Raw genomic sequence first — 15093 nt, forward strand, 5'->3', positions numbered from 1 at the left:
GCTCACTCAGTAAAAAAAATAGGCAAGGTAAGCATTACAGTACATTAAAAAAAAAGTGAAATTGAAGCCAGATACTGTAATATGTGGTCGTATGGAAATCAGGGGGATCTCCTGGGATGGCATATCATGATGGAAATGAGTGTCTCTAATTGAATTAGATGGTATAAATTCAGGGTAAAAACAATCACTGTTGATGTTAATCAGAGTCCAACCTTAATCTGATTCCTGAAGAGACTTCAAAAAGTTTCCTAAATTGTGATCTCTCATCTCATACAGTTCATCAAACCAATATGGGTATAACCTCTGATCCTTCTGGATAAACAACTAGAAAGCTGTGTGGAAAAAGTTTCCTGCGTCATATCAAAGTTTCAATTCTCACTCAAAATGGAAAGTGACCTGGCTCCTATGTAGATAGATTGATGATTAGATGGGGTAGGTGAAGGGGGTACTTTCCCCTGGGAGGATGGTTAACTCCCTTCATTACCCCCATTAGGTATTAAATGGGGATAAATAATTAATTTTAATATTGTACTGTACATGCATTTTTTGTTTCAGTCCAGTCTGTTAAGTCCCTTGATCATATAGCTGTCCAAATATCGGTTTCTATGTAACACGGGGATTACTATAGTACCATATTCTCGCATCTACTGTACATTATCAAAGGGGTTGGACAGGACATTTAAATGACGTACAAACCCATATACGGGTATCTGCATCATCAAGGGGCTGGACAGACCACACTGACAGCTGATTGACTCGGGGAGCTGCTTTGGGAGACACAGAGAGAGACTGAAGATCTTCCAGACTGTCTGGCATGAGAGGATTAACACTGCAGCGGCCCCGCTTTATTCCTCCCGGGTCGCAATCGGGTCACAAAATGTACTGTTTAAAGGTCTGCGAATGAGCCGTGGATTTAAGCATGTTCACCGGCAGCACCGAGAACAGTAAGTCGGTACAGCTTTACAGTTCTGGGGTAATGAGTGGCAGGGTTATTTTATTCCTCAGGTGAGGATCAGGTCCAAGGTTCTGATGATAGTGGGCTCAACAGCAGGGAGATGATCCCGATGGCTGGACCAGGTGGAACTGGATGGAGCCCAGAGCATGACACTAAACACGGGCATCCCAGAGTTGGTGCAGTATAATGGAATTGACAGAAGTGAAGGTCAGGCAGGTTTAGGGCAGGTGGATAACATTTTAAACAGTCCTAGGCCAGGGCAGGCAGAATGCAACAACGTAGTCACGCAGGCTGGGATAGTCTGTTGCTGGGGATATATGAGATGGTCGGCCTGCATATTGAACCGCTGCTTATTTTATCTTTCAGAAGTATTTAAAGAGCAAGGAAAAATCTTAGTTTACAAACTCAATGTAGGAAGTATAGTCATATACAAAAATGTTGATTAGTTTTCCTTTTGCCTCTAAATATTGTCCGAGTATATGTCAATATTAAGCATCCTTACAGTATACTGTATTTGTGTTTTACCCTCTTCTTCAGAAAACTCTCCTGATTCAGATCAAGCTTTTCTCCAAGGAATTCTTTATAAAATTCCAAACACAGTTACATCATATTTTATAGAGTCTCTTACATTTGACTAAAGGTCGAAACAGCTGTCTGTGAGAAGGTTTGCTGGTCATGTACGTTTTTAACCCAGGCTTTGCTTTAAAAGCTGTGTGAAATAACTGGCTATAGCTTAAAGGGATCACACTATGGAATAGGTCCAAAAAGCTCAGTTAAATCAGGGCTGATAGTATGATGTTACCTAAGAAACAGTAACTGATGTTATATTTTGCTTATGTAACCCATATTCCCCCTCCCAATCGCAGATAGGGTGCATGTGAGGAGAATCTATATGTATTACCCGGTATGGTGCTTTACCTGTTAGGGTCACAGGAGGTCTGAGCCTCCGCCAGTGAGAGCCTGGGGTGTATCCTCTGGAACAATACTATATGGCACAGCGCCTCCACCTGCGATGGCTCCCAGCAGAGCGGGAGTTGTTGCTCGCAGGACACATTCAAATGAACACATACACTAGATGTAAAATACTAACGATCTTTACTATAAAAATATGCATACACTTCTCACTCTATAAACTCTTATCACTCTATAATACTAATGGCACAACTACCAAAGGCGCCAACGCAGGGCGCAACCCTCCACCGTGTCCCCACACTGTGTCCACTGTCCCACACCCAAACCCAAGTGTGTGGTGACTGCGCGGCCCACAAGTATGAGGATGTTATAGATGGTGCACTTAGGTGTAGGGTTACCTGCCGAGCGCTCCTGCACTCGGACCAGCAAACAATCTTCACAAAGGCTCCGCCGCCGCGATGCCTTCCATGAGCTCCTCCGGGGCGATGCCACCCGGATAGATATGACGGTCTCTGCACTGGCAGAGAGTGATTCACTGCAATCACTGACCAGGATATTCCTCTTTCTGGCTGTACCCTCACTTGTCTGGGTTCTACAGGACCCTGTCCCTGTCTAAGGGGAGTTCCTGTAGTAACCAGAAGCTAAGGTGATTGGGGCCTAGATGGGGCCTAAGTGGTATGTCTGGCCTAGTGTATGAGCCACTTGCTCTCTACACTTACCCACCCTCCCCTGTCTGTGTCCCAGCTTCTTCTGACAACTCACTGCAACACACAACAATATATCTTCTCCAGCAGGTTGCAAGCCTTATTGGCTCCCTGGTGTCAGGTGGCCTGTCTGCTTCTAAGCACTCTGGGGGCTGTAGTCCTCCATTGCCCTCTTTCCTTTTGGGGCCGCGTCCGCGATCTGTAATGGCTGCCGCTACTCTCCGCTGAGCCTGTGCAACATTGTAATGGCTGCCGCATCGCCATAACTGCGCATGCGCGACTGTGGACCGTCCCTCTGCTGCCACTTCTCCTTTACCAAAATAGCCGCCGCGTCGCTACTGCGCACGTGCGAACCTCCGTGACACAACCAAGATGGCGGCGCCCTGCCTCCAAGGCCGCCGGGAGCCCCCGCAGCAGCGAGGGTAAGGGGGACCAGGGGGGACCCTGCTACACTTAGAGTAATGTGTATCTTCAAAGTTAATTATATGCAAAACCATTCTACATCTCATTAGCATAAGCTTAACATCACATTACAGTAGCATAGTGTTATCATTCAATAATGTGATGTTAAGGATGTCTTACCGTTACTCCGATCCAGACCCTGAAATAGATCTATAACTCAAGTTGAGAAAGAGAGGAAAGAAGAGTTAAAAAATGCAGGGAAATAATGGTGTGTTAGTTAAATTATACCTAAGTGTGGTGTTACTCCCACCCAGACTTTGCAAAAGCCCTATTTCAGGCTCTGGATGGGAGTATTGCCAAGTTTAGGTATGACCTAACTAACGTTAACCTTAATGGACTTTAGTGAAAATGTAATATTATGATAATGCTTCATTTGCATGTCAATTATGACTAACGACCATTATAGTTAAAGCTATGCTCTTTGTTTCAGAAAACATGGCTTAACGTGTTATTTTTCTTGGAAGAGACATCATTAGTCTTAACATGCCGATAAGTTAGGTTAACATCACGTTAAGTGCCTTAACAGAGCTTTGTGGATCTGGGCCCTTACAGTGGTCATTTGCATGTTATTGCCCAGAATCGCTAGCTGCAGTGTATGCCCGGTGATTATGGGGAATGACAGGTTTGTGGACGTGTCTGATGAATGTGAATGTGCACATACATGTCCTTTATTATTATATGAATTCATTAATTACTGTAAAGTGGGTGGTTTTGTTACTTTTAAACCCCCATAACTTATTTGCTTACCTGGTTTATAACAACAACCAGCATCACAATGCAAGGCCAGTAACCATCCCCACACTGCCTGTGAGTAGGTTGTCTGGCCTTGCACTTTTTTGACCAAGGCTTTACTTTTTTTAAAAGCTGTGTAAAACAGCAGGCAGCAGCTTATAGGGGTACAGTACACATTAAAGTGGGTAAGAAGGAAAACGTGATGTATTATGATTCTCTTTTCTATTTCATTGACCCAAACCCTTGCTGCAGTGGAAGCACGGTATGCCATGTGATTATAAGGTAATGCAGGTTTGTGGACCTATCTGAGATGTGAATGTGCTCATACAGTAAGTATTCTTTATCACTACATTATCTGTGAATTTTGTATACTATACTTTGTGTTTAGCTTCCCTTTTGTAAACTCCTCATCTGGCTTCATGTAAGCACTACTCACTTTATGTATTTCCTTTGTTGTAATATATTCACAATGTGTAGCTTTATATATATAAACTCCATGAAATCTTGATTTAAGATTGTTTTTTTAAATCTATATTCTATTAAAATATAGGATTGTATGTCAGTTCCAATCTTCAACAAAGTTTATGGGTTTCATTCTCGTAATGTACTGTAATAGGTTTGGCACAGTGTTGAACTGAATTCATTCAATTACAGAAGAGGCTCCATTCCTCTAATCTCCAAAAATGCTTGTTGAGAATCAGGAGAATAATAGTTACTGGTCCATGTACTGTATATATGGGTTATAGCTGTTAAACATTGTCTACATAAAACAAACTCTTTTGTGCTCCGAGGCTAGGATCCATAGTTTATCAGGTGTGTTAGTGTTGGCTGTTGTTCAGGTTTAAATTTCCTGACACCTCTTATTTTTACCACATCTCCTGCAGCAATGCAGACTTAAAGAAAGAGCCCTTTTGTTAAGAAGAAGTTGCCTTCAGAACATAAACCTACGTAAAACCCACCAAGAGAAGAAGATAAATTGAAAACGCGAGTTAAATAGATTTATACTGTTTTTGGCAGTATAGGTTAAATAAATAGCCAATAAAGTAACAACATATTCCAAGCATTTAAGTTAAACCTTTGTAGCAAATGAACAATAATTAAATCATCCTTATTTAACTAAATGAACAGTGAAAGTACACTTAATATCAATTGCTTAATAGGCTTTCATAGGAATTGCTGGTCCCATAAAGTCTCATATCTGACCTATTTTGTCACTCAACAATTAATCCAACTGGTGATTTATAGATGTTTATTGTGATAAAATATTGAAGTGTAAATTATAGATTGGCCAAATTAGGTGTGCAAAATCAAAACCTACAAATGTAGTCGATGTTATGACGCCTGTTATCGCATGATAAGTTGGAAAGTTGCGCGCTTTGCACACCAAACCATGCAATTTAGTGCCTTTCTGCATGATAACGGGCACAATAAAATTTGCTACTGTACATCTGTAACAGAAACTTACATTGCAAAACCAGAACACCCGGCTCACTGCTCACATATACAGTAGGTGCTTCTCACCATAACTTTTTCCATTATTTTTCAGTTATATGATATAGTTTTATCATTGTTTTTAAGATTGCATACTTATTCCTATACATTTGAATGTTTTCTTATCCTTTATCACCATTTCCCCACAAAAAACAAATGTTAAAAAAACATGCAAAACAGCACAAGAAGCAAAACACATAATTGTTTTAGAACCAAAACAACCAAAACACGAAAAACACAAGCGAAAGTGCCCACACTTAGTATGCGTATATGATAATAATAAGTGAAATAAGTACATGAATAGATACAATGATATGATAAGGTAGTCTGCATATACAGTAGGTGCAGTGGCATATATTTCCAGCTCCCAGTACCCACGTTAGGCCAAAAGTAAGGAAGCGTGAGAACACTTGTATATTTTACCACTTGTCACTCATAAAAAAAAATGCATTCCATAGGATAAATGTCATGCCTAAATTAGTTTCAGATCCTATCAGGTCACTTGCTGGGACATCAATCCTAACTCCAAATTAGGTTGCACCAGACCACCATTCTGCCCTCGTTTAATCATGCCACTTGCAACCTTGAGTGCCTGATAGAAGATGGATTCTGATTCTCTTATCTCCTTCCCTGTGGAAGAAATGCTATGGAGTTACAGACAGATATCATAGCAGCCTCAAATGGATGCTGCAGCTTTAATGGGGTAAAGTTGAAGAGTTCGTGGAGAAGGCAGGTTTTGGGACCTATCTGATACAAGTGAATGCGCTCAAAAGGGTTCTTTATCATTTTGTACAGTGGAGAGATTTTGTCCCTTTTTTACTCCCCATACTGTAACCGTATGCTGTGTAATTTTGGGTAAGGCAGGTTTGGAGACCTGTCAGAGATGTAATGTGCTTATAAGTTTAATTTATCATTAAAGAGGCTTCAATGAGACAGAATGGAACCTTTTAGCTGTAGCCACTTCAATCACACAGAATGGTCTATTGGGTATAGTTACATCCACAACAGTGCCACAAAACATTAGAATGCCTCTAAATCCTAGATGCTGAGTTACAAAATAAAACGTATCCATATAATGCAGTTAAACCTTAAGTAACTTGCAATTTACTGTTAAACTGATAGAATGCAGGACTAACTAAACAAATTTAAATCATTTCAAAATAATGGTATCCCTGTGCCAGTGGAAAACCATAAATCTACATTAAAATGGAAATCTTGTATTAAATAAAGATTCATTACCATATTTTGTCCACTGTCTCTTGGCAAAAAATGCTTATTATGTACCGTCACTTAATCATTAAAATTACACCGGTTAAGAAAATGCACTGTTAACAGGAATCCTTTATGGATAGATCTTGTCTAACTATGCACTTCAATAACGGACATTGGCTATATGCGTAATGAAATGCCAGCATTGTCACGTTGTCTTTTGTTTCCGTGCCTGTGCAACATATAAATCTTGGGCATTATCATAACAAGGGTTTATTTGCTGTTCATTCTGTAGATGTACAGTACAGTAAAGTGCACAATGCTCTTCAACTGCATAGTTTGACAAAGATTAATTACAGAAGTACAGGACACACAAGAGAATTCTGTGACTATGGCAGTCTTATGTGAGCATTGGCTTATCATCAACATAGAAGTATTCAAATCTGTGTTCGTTCTACCTAAGTAGTATTCTTGATATTATGTCTTATGACAGAATATGGGAAAATATTACATGTGAATATTTAAGATGGGTGAATGGGTAAAAATGATTGGCAAGTTTGTGAACAAAATTCAATTCGCAGATGGATATTCGCAGTTCCCTTCACCCTCCCTTTCTGTGAATGCCATAACATCCGTACGCTTATTTAAAAAATGTATACATATGTAGCACCCTTGCTAATTTAGTCCTAGAGAGTCATGGTCCTTACAGGGAGGTAAAGGGTTACTTCTATACAGGCCCTAGTTGCTGCACATGTTGTGTGTTTAAAGTATAATTTTAAAGGTTAAGTGTCTGGCACAACCTTATTTCTGGAAGTTGCCAGAAGGTCACCTGACATGGGGTGATCTTATTATAAGGTTGGGACCACCCTTAACATGCCCAGCACAGGGGTGGGGAACCCAGGTTATATAAAGGCAGGGTCAGCCATTTTATCCTCAGATCCAAGGAGAGACCAGAGGAGTAGGCTCACCTAGCCTGTAAAGAGGATGTTATATTTATTTTCAATATTAGGGCTTGTCCCAGTGTTAGGGGGGGAGCCCTCAATACCATTGTCCAAGGGAGGTACATCACCACAGAGGGAGGTTCCCATTGCAGGGCTTAGAAGGAGACCTGAGTGGGACTGCCAGGAATTTCAGATCTGTCCTGGGCAGCAGCCAAAGACTGGGAAAAGTTGCGGTACCTACTAATCTCATGTTATGAGTTACCTGGAGTACAAGGATCTTAGAATACTGAAAAACAGTCCTGTTATCTGCATGGTGCTTTTTAATAAAGAATTAAAAGTTCCTGGTGCAATTTTTCTTCATTGTACTCTTTACCAATAACCTGCATGGATCTTCAGCACCCTGAGAGAACAAGGTAAACTGCTGAACACGCACACACCCACAAGCAAGATTCGCTTAAAGAGACAGTAATTTCCTCGGAACTGTTTTTATTTTCGGTGTGGCCACCTGCTCCTTAGTGGGAGGGGGTAACAAAAACAAATAAAGTGCGCAAATTAATATTTCTATTATTTAAACCCTTCACCACCGTTGTGTTCATTTTAATAAAATACAACCTCTAAATCGATGGGTGATCTGCAGCTACGTGAACAGGGGTAAAACCCCTAGGCAACTGAAACACAAAGAAAGACAAGAGCGCAAGCGCACATAGTGAAGTTTGTAAAAGTGGGCTATTGATCCCTGAAGAAGAAGCTTATGCTTCGAAACGCGTTGGATAAAGATTTTAAAAGTCCTAGAACTGTATCTCCACACTCTGTGTGTATTATCTGCATTGGACTGATTTTTCACAAAAAGCTGCACTCGGCATACTGCAGTAAAAGCTACGATCACGCTTTACGCCCCAACCTCCCTTTGCGGCCGGTAGCAAAACCCCGCGGGACACGTGACATACCAACAAAGTGCTCCGAGACGCAGTGGCAGTCAGAGACAGACCCAAGGAGTGAGCGCTAGTGACGGCGGCGATTGGGGGAAGGATATCGATCAGGATAAGGCACCGCAGCGGAGGTTCCATACCACAACCGAGGCAGCTTGTCCTGGATGCTGTGAGAGAGAATTCCTGAGGCCTGGAGGCGGCAGTGCGGCGTTTGGTAAACTCATGTATCGCACATGAAATGCTTAATACCCATTAATCTGATGTACGCAGATATTATACCCTAAAATTATTTACACCCACTTTTACAAACTTCACTATGTGCGCTTGCGCTCTTGTCTTTCTTTGTGTTTTAGTGGGAGGGGGATAGGGGTGTTACATTTACATTATTCCCAGATGCTCCAGACCCCTAAATATGGGAGAGAGCGAGAGGGAGGGAGAGACATGAATATCCACAGCTGTAAAGAAATGCCACATTTGCAGAGAATTTGAATGTCAGTGAAAAATGGGCCCATCTATAGTGAAAATGTAGTGGGAAAGGTAATGTTGCTTGTTGATTTGCTTATTAAGAAACAATTAATAAAGAAATATTACATTGATCTAATTGTCTAAATATTAAACAATATAGAGCAATACTAATCTTTATGATTACATTCTTTTTCTGTGATTTATCTAAAACATACAGGGGGCGATGATCTAAGTAGTGATAACAGCTTTTAAGAGTGATACGTGGCTTATAAGGCAGATACAGGCTGCTGCACGATTCACTCAACAGTGATAACAGCGCTTTATCAGCCTTAAAAGGCATTTTGTCAGTCCTGTGAAAAAACACGTCCAAATGCGCCTTTTTTTGCGAGTCCGCATGATTCAATAAACAGTGATAAGTCAATCATGCTTTAAAAGTAAAAAAATCTTTCTTTACCTTTTTTTCCGGCACACCATTAATACAATAGGCCGGCGGGTGTCCCGGGTGATTCCCGCAGGAGTCCATGGGCCCTGAGGTGATTCCCGTGGGAATCCAGGGGTCCCCTCTGGCCTGCGATACCAAGTGTGTGCCACCACAAAAATAAACAATACTTTAAAATAAATAACCCCCCCCCCCCACCCCCTAACACATACAGTAGAGTCATGGGCAAAATTACTATTATCCAGATATGGATAATAGTGCAATTGTCCATTTAAAATACAACATTAAGCAGCATGAATATATATTAAATAAATATAAATATAAGTATATATTTTATTTATTTATTTTTGGTCACTGGATTTGTACCGCAGGCAAGTGGGGACCCCTGCGGGGACCACCCGGGGAACTCTGTGGGGCTCCGGACACCCACGGGGACCACCCAAGTTCCACCGCTGGCTTATAGTAACATTCCTATGCTATCGGATGCCAGTGTTGCCGCCATTTTTAAAGCGTCCACGTCACGTGACGTGCAACATGTAAGTAATGGGATACCGGCACCCCCGTATCTGGGCCTGTAACTCGCGAAGCTGGGGGGCCTGAGGCTGAAATCAATGTGGTTAAGCTCAGGAGACCCCCTTCTCCCGTGCAATAGTAATAAAAATTATAGTAAAGCAGCTTCATTACCATAGCAAATTTCTGCTACGGTAATTAATTATTTTTATTGGGAGGTGTTTTAATACTAGTGTGCATGTGCAGGGGGTCTCCTGAGCTGAACCGCATTGGTTTCAGCCTCAGGGACCCCCTACTTCATGAGATACAGGCCCCGTTATGGGGTGCCGGTATCCCCCTGAAGGATTTAAATCCCCGGTCACGTGACGCGGGAGCTTCAAAAGCACAGGGGATACCGGCACCCCATAACGGGGCCTGTATCTCATGAAGTAGGGGGTCCCCGAGCCTGAAACCAATGCGGTTCAGCTCAGGAGACCCCCTGCACATGCACACTAGTTTTAAAATGTATATTTATGCTGCACGATCACCTGTAAGAGCTGTGTATGGAGACGCAGCGTCTCCATGAGGTTCTTACAGGCAGCTTTTTTTTTCTATCAGCTATCGCGCTTTACAGTTTAAGTGCGATAGCAGGGGGGGGGGAAAGCACGGGCGATCGGGCATATTTTTGCTCGGCCAGATCAAAATGCGTTGAACTTTCCAATCGGGCGCAAAAGCTCACTGCTTAGTGCATAGCCCCCACAGTATCTGGAAACTTTGGCTCAACAATTTTTCACTACATTTCTTTCCATTGCATATTTCTTTTGATGCTGTGAAGTATTTTTTTTTATCTTATCTTCCCTCTGGGATGATTTAGTCTAAATATTTCTGTTCTCTCTTCTTTATATAAAATCAAGTCTTAAGAAAAACAGCTACTTTAAGTAAGTGTTTCAATGCAAATATGCAGTCCCTCCTAGCACCAAAGTGAAACAATGACAATACAATGTTTGTGATTTATGCCTTTTAACGCAGAAAAGTACTTGTAGTGTCATAAAGCTCTATTACCTGTGGATTAGAAACGTTCAGAGTCTCTATGACATATTACCTTTGATAAAGTTAAAATTCACTTGCAAAGTCAACTGATGCTCTTACAATGAAAAAGGTATTTTAAGATTATCTGTTGTGTTTGTCCTAGAGAAGTTCCTGCATGCTGGTATTCCGCGCTGGTAACATGGCCTCCAGAGTCGTCGGCTGCCATGTGCTCTCCCACACTTGTCCGGTTTCCAGTCATTATTGCAACCATGAAAGGCTGCACGTGGTGCATCGCCTCTCTCCTCATATCCGTTGTTTCATTCCATTTTTGTGCCTACACGTTTCGTAAGTGCTATCCTTACTTCCACAGGGCAGGTAACAGAATGTCGCTGGTGTCTTTGTGTGGCTTTAAATGGTGTGGAGTTAACCATTTTGTCTCGTGAGGATATGTTATAGGTGTTCATCTATGGGGTTGCTAGTGTGACTAGTAGTAACTGTAATGCACAGTAAAATTACTCACAATTTATTATTTATAAAATATGTTACCAGGAAATAATACTGTAATGCTGCTGACTGCAGGACAGCATATGGACTCGCAGGGCAGGGGTAGGGAGTTGGTACACCGACCTTGGCCTGAGATCTGAAGCCTGGGATGTAGGGAAAGAGAGGTCAGGTTCCAGGGAAGATGTAGGCACAGGCAAGGGGAAGGCTCAGGACTCATGACTCAACAAGGATGGAGCAACAAGGCAGGAACAAGGCAAGGTACAGAGTACTTTGCACAAGCCAAGTCAGGTAGCAACTGCCTGAAATCTTCCCTTTCTAAACTGCTATTTAAAGGCTAGTGACAGCTGCTGGCAATGAGAGAGCCACAGAGAGGCTTACATCCTTTAAGGGGGTAAAGGCATGATTTGCCAGGAATTAAGATGGCCACGATTGCTTTAGTGGAGATGAAGTCACGTCCTGTTAGGAACTGAGGGCAGGATTTGCAGGAAGTGAAATGGTCTTGATTGCTTCAGTGAGGATGCTATCACTTCATGGCAGTGGCCATCTTAGGTATCGAACAGATCCCTTATAGTATCCCCCCTTCAGGATCGAACTCCGGACAATCCACTGTAGGCATGGGGGAAACAACCAAGAGAGAGTTCTTACAAGGCGGTGTGCAAGGCTTGGTTCCTGGCACATTTCCATGGAGAGGTCAGAAGAGCGTCCAGGCTGCGGTCAAGGAAAGGTACGCGGAACAGGAACTATGAACAAGAACAAAAAAACAGAACAACCTGGAAACTAACAGGAACAGAACTCCATGGTCTGGTGCTATACGGAGGATGTCCAGCCTCCTTAAAGGCAGAGTGCCAGTAAGCGCTAAGACCACCGAATCCTCAGTGAGGGCAGAAGTGAGGAGCAGTACTATACACAAAAAAAGATTATAAGCCTGCAACCATGTCACGGTAAACCCTCTTTAGCGAGTCCTACACTATCCACAACATTTTCTATACCTCTCTAATGGAGGGAGAAATGTCCCAATATCCAGGTAGCAAGAAGAGGAAAAGCAGGGGTCCATGTGGAAATCCAGGCAGGATAAAGTATTCAATAACCAGGTCACAAAAAGGGGAAAGGCAGGGATCCAGGTGAGGAACATCCAGGGTGCAAGGGTCTAGAAAGTGGGCGGTGACCATGCCAGAGCCCCATTGCACCCCTCCCTTCAGGAGAGACCTCTGGACTATCAAGGGGGGGTGTCTGTGTTCCCTACCTCTGCGGAGTCCATTGCATGCTCGTCAAACATGTAACACTGCAGGACAGGATACGGACCAGCAGGGCAGAGGTAGGGAGTAGGTACACCGACCTTGGCCTGGGATCTAAAGCCTGGGATGCAGGGGAAGACAGGTCTGATTCTGGGGAAGGCTCAGGACTCAACAAGGACAGAGGAACAAGGCAGGTGGTACTGGACTGGAAAAGGCACCATACAGAGTACTTTGCACAAGCCAAGTCAGGTAGCAACTGCCTGCTATTTAAAGGTCAGAGGCAGCTGCTGGCAATGAGAGCCAGAGTGAGGCTTACTTCCTGTCAGGGGGGTAAGGGCAGGGTTTGCCAGGAGGTAAGATGGCCACGTTTGCTTCAGTGGGGATGAAGTCACTTCATGTCAAGAACTGAGAGCAGGATTTGCTAGGAAGTGAGATGGTCCAGATTGCTTCAGTGAGGATGATATCACTTCAATGCAGCTGCCATCTTTGGTATCAAACAGATCCTTTATAAATAAATTGAGTTACCTGTAATTTCCAAGTATGTTCTGGGCCCAGAGTTATGATAATACATGGTTACATTCAATGAGCAGAGTTTATACATCCAATTTACAGACATTTATATATGATTATGGGCCTATGTAACAGTTACATACAATGTTAAAATTGTGTTAGAAGGGGTAGGTTGGACCTGCAATGTTTTGTGATAGAAGACTTTTCCCAACCGAGCAGGGAATGCAGCAAAATGTTGACACCCTTTTGCTGTCCTACGGCTGCTGCCAAAGGCTGTCTGCCATTGGGGTGAGGTGGATGTAGGTGGAAGGGGTTCTAAATTAATTCACCTTGGCTTTGAGAGTCCTTTATCCTCCTGAGTCATTAATAGAGTTGGGCGAATCATCCCAAATTTGTTTTCCGGATTTTCCCCCCAAAATCCTTTTTGTGGAGTAAAATCCGCAAACTTTAATCCACACAAATTTATCAAAAACCACGTTTGGATACAACCCGTTGACCGATTTGTAGAATCCAATCCACGGATTCAGCACGGATTGCGGAACACACAGGTTTTATTGGTAATAATAAAAAATCTGCAAAACGCCGATCTCCCTTTTTGAGATGAATCCACGGAAATCTGTGGACCAAAAGAACTGGACGATCTGCTGCAGATCCAAATCCAGCCAGTGCAGTTGAATGTGTCAGGGAGGACATTAAAATTGTATGATAAAATAGAACTTTTTTTTTTTTTTAGAAACTAAAGGAATCCAGCGATATATCAAATAAGTAAACATGGAAAGGATGTATCCTGGGAGAAATTTGGATTGCCATTATTGGAGTCAGGAAGAAATTTATTTTTGATTTTTGATTTGATTTTTAAGATGGTTGTATAATGTTTCACTAGGTTTTTTTGTTTGCCTTCCTCTGGATCAATGGACATATGTCTTTTTTTCAACCTAATCTACTATATAATATATGAAGACAAACTTCTCACTAAATTTTACATTTTCAAATGCTCTTTATAAAAACTGTTAGCCCACAATAATGAATTTATTTTTATATTGTAAGCGATTGTAATAGTTAATTTAACACCTATTCAAGATAAACAGATTTCCTTGGTTACTGTATTTCTGTTTTTATTCTTAGCAGTTGGAACACATTTTATAATTTCCAATCTAAAACTACCAATGAACCATTAATAAAACCTCTTTCTGGGAAAATATGTATTTCATTTAAAGTGTTTAGTCTTTGTAACTCGGTTTTGGTAGCACACAAACTCTTCTGCATTGCAGTGATAACCGTATGGCAGATGTGTTTTATGAAAATCTGTCTTAAAAAGTTTGAAAAAAATATATTTCATGCTTGACCTAGTCAGTTTTAAAGTCTATGCCCTCAGCAAAAGAATGAATTTGTGCTTTAATGGTGAGCTAATCTCAGTTAAATTAAATTCAGTTTTGCCTTGGATTTTCACATTAGAAAGAATTATACAAGGGATATAGAGGGAACAAGTATAGTACCTTTCATTTCCTGTGGAGTAAAATGTTTCCAAAAAATTAGAAACACACAAATAATTTATGAGGGTGGCAAGAGATAAAGTGAACTTTATCAAAGGAACATAAGAAGAGATTGTACAGTAATCATTGTAATAGAGATCCTTTATTAGATTTTCCACTCTAATTCTCGGTCTGAGACTGCAATAAATCTGCCAATCCCTCCATGTTTGGACATAAAAATGACCTACATCACCCTATTCCCTCTATTTTCTGATTTATTATTGATACATATAATTGTTAAATATTGGAGGTTTTTGTTGGCTAGTTTTGCAAAAAATATGTGATACAGTATATATGTGTGCTAAAAATGTTTACATTGTCCAATTGCTTGTGCTCTATATAATTATATACTGTACAATGCTGAAATATTCCAGGTTTGTCCTCACAGATGCAGAGTTTACTAGGCCATAATATGGAGTATTACTCACCAATGCTGCCTTGACTGTTTTGACTACCATTGCCATGAATAGCACATAACACTGAATCGAGGTAAAACCCTGCTTTGCAACTTAGTGAATGTACAGTACCCCATAAAAGTCCTCACTGATTTACATT

This window comes from Ascaphus truei, chromosome 5 (assembly GCF_040206685.1).
Source record: "Ascaphus truei isolate aAscTru1 chromosome 5, aAscTru1.hap1, whole genome shotgun sequence".
NCBI lineage: Eukaryota > Metazoa > Chordata > Amphibia > Anura > Ascaphidae > Ascaphus > Ascaphus truei.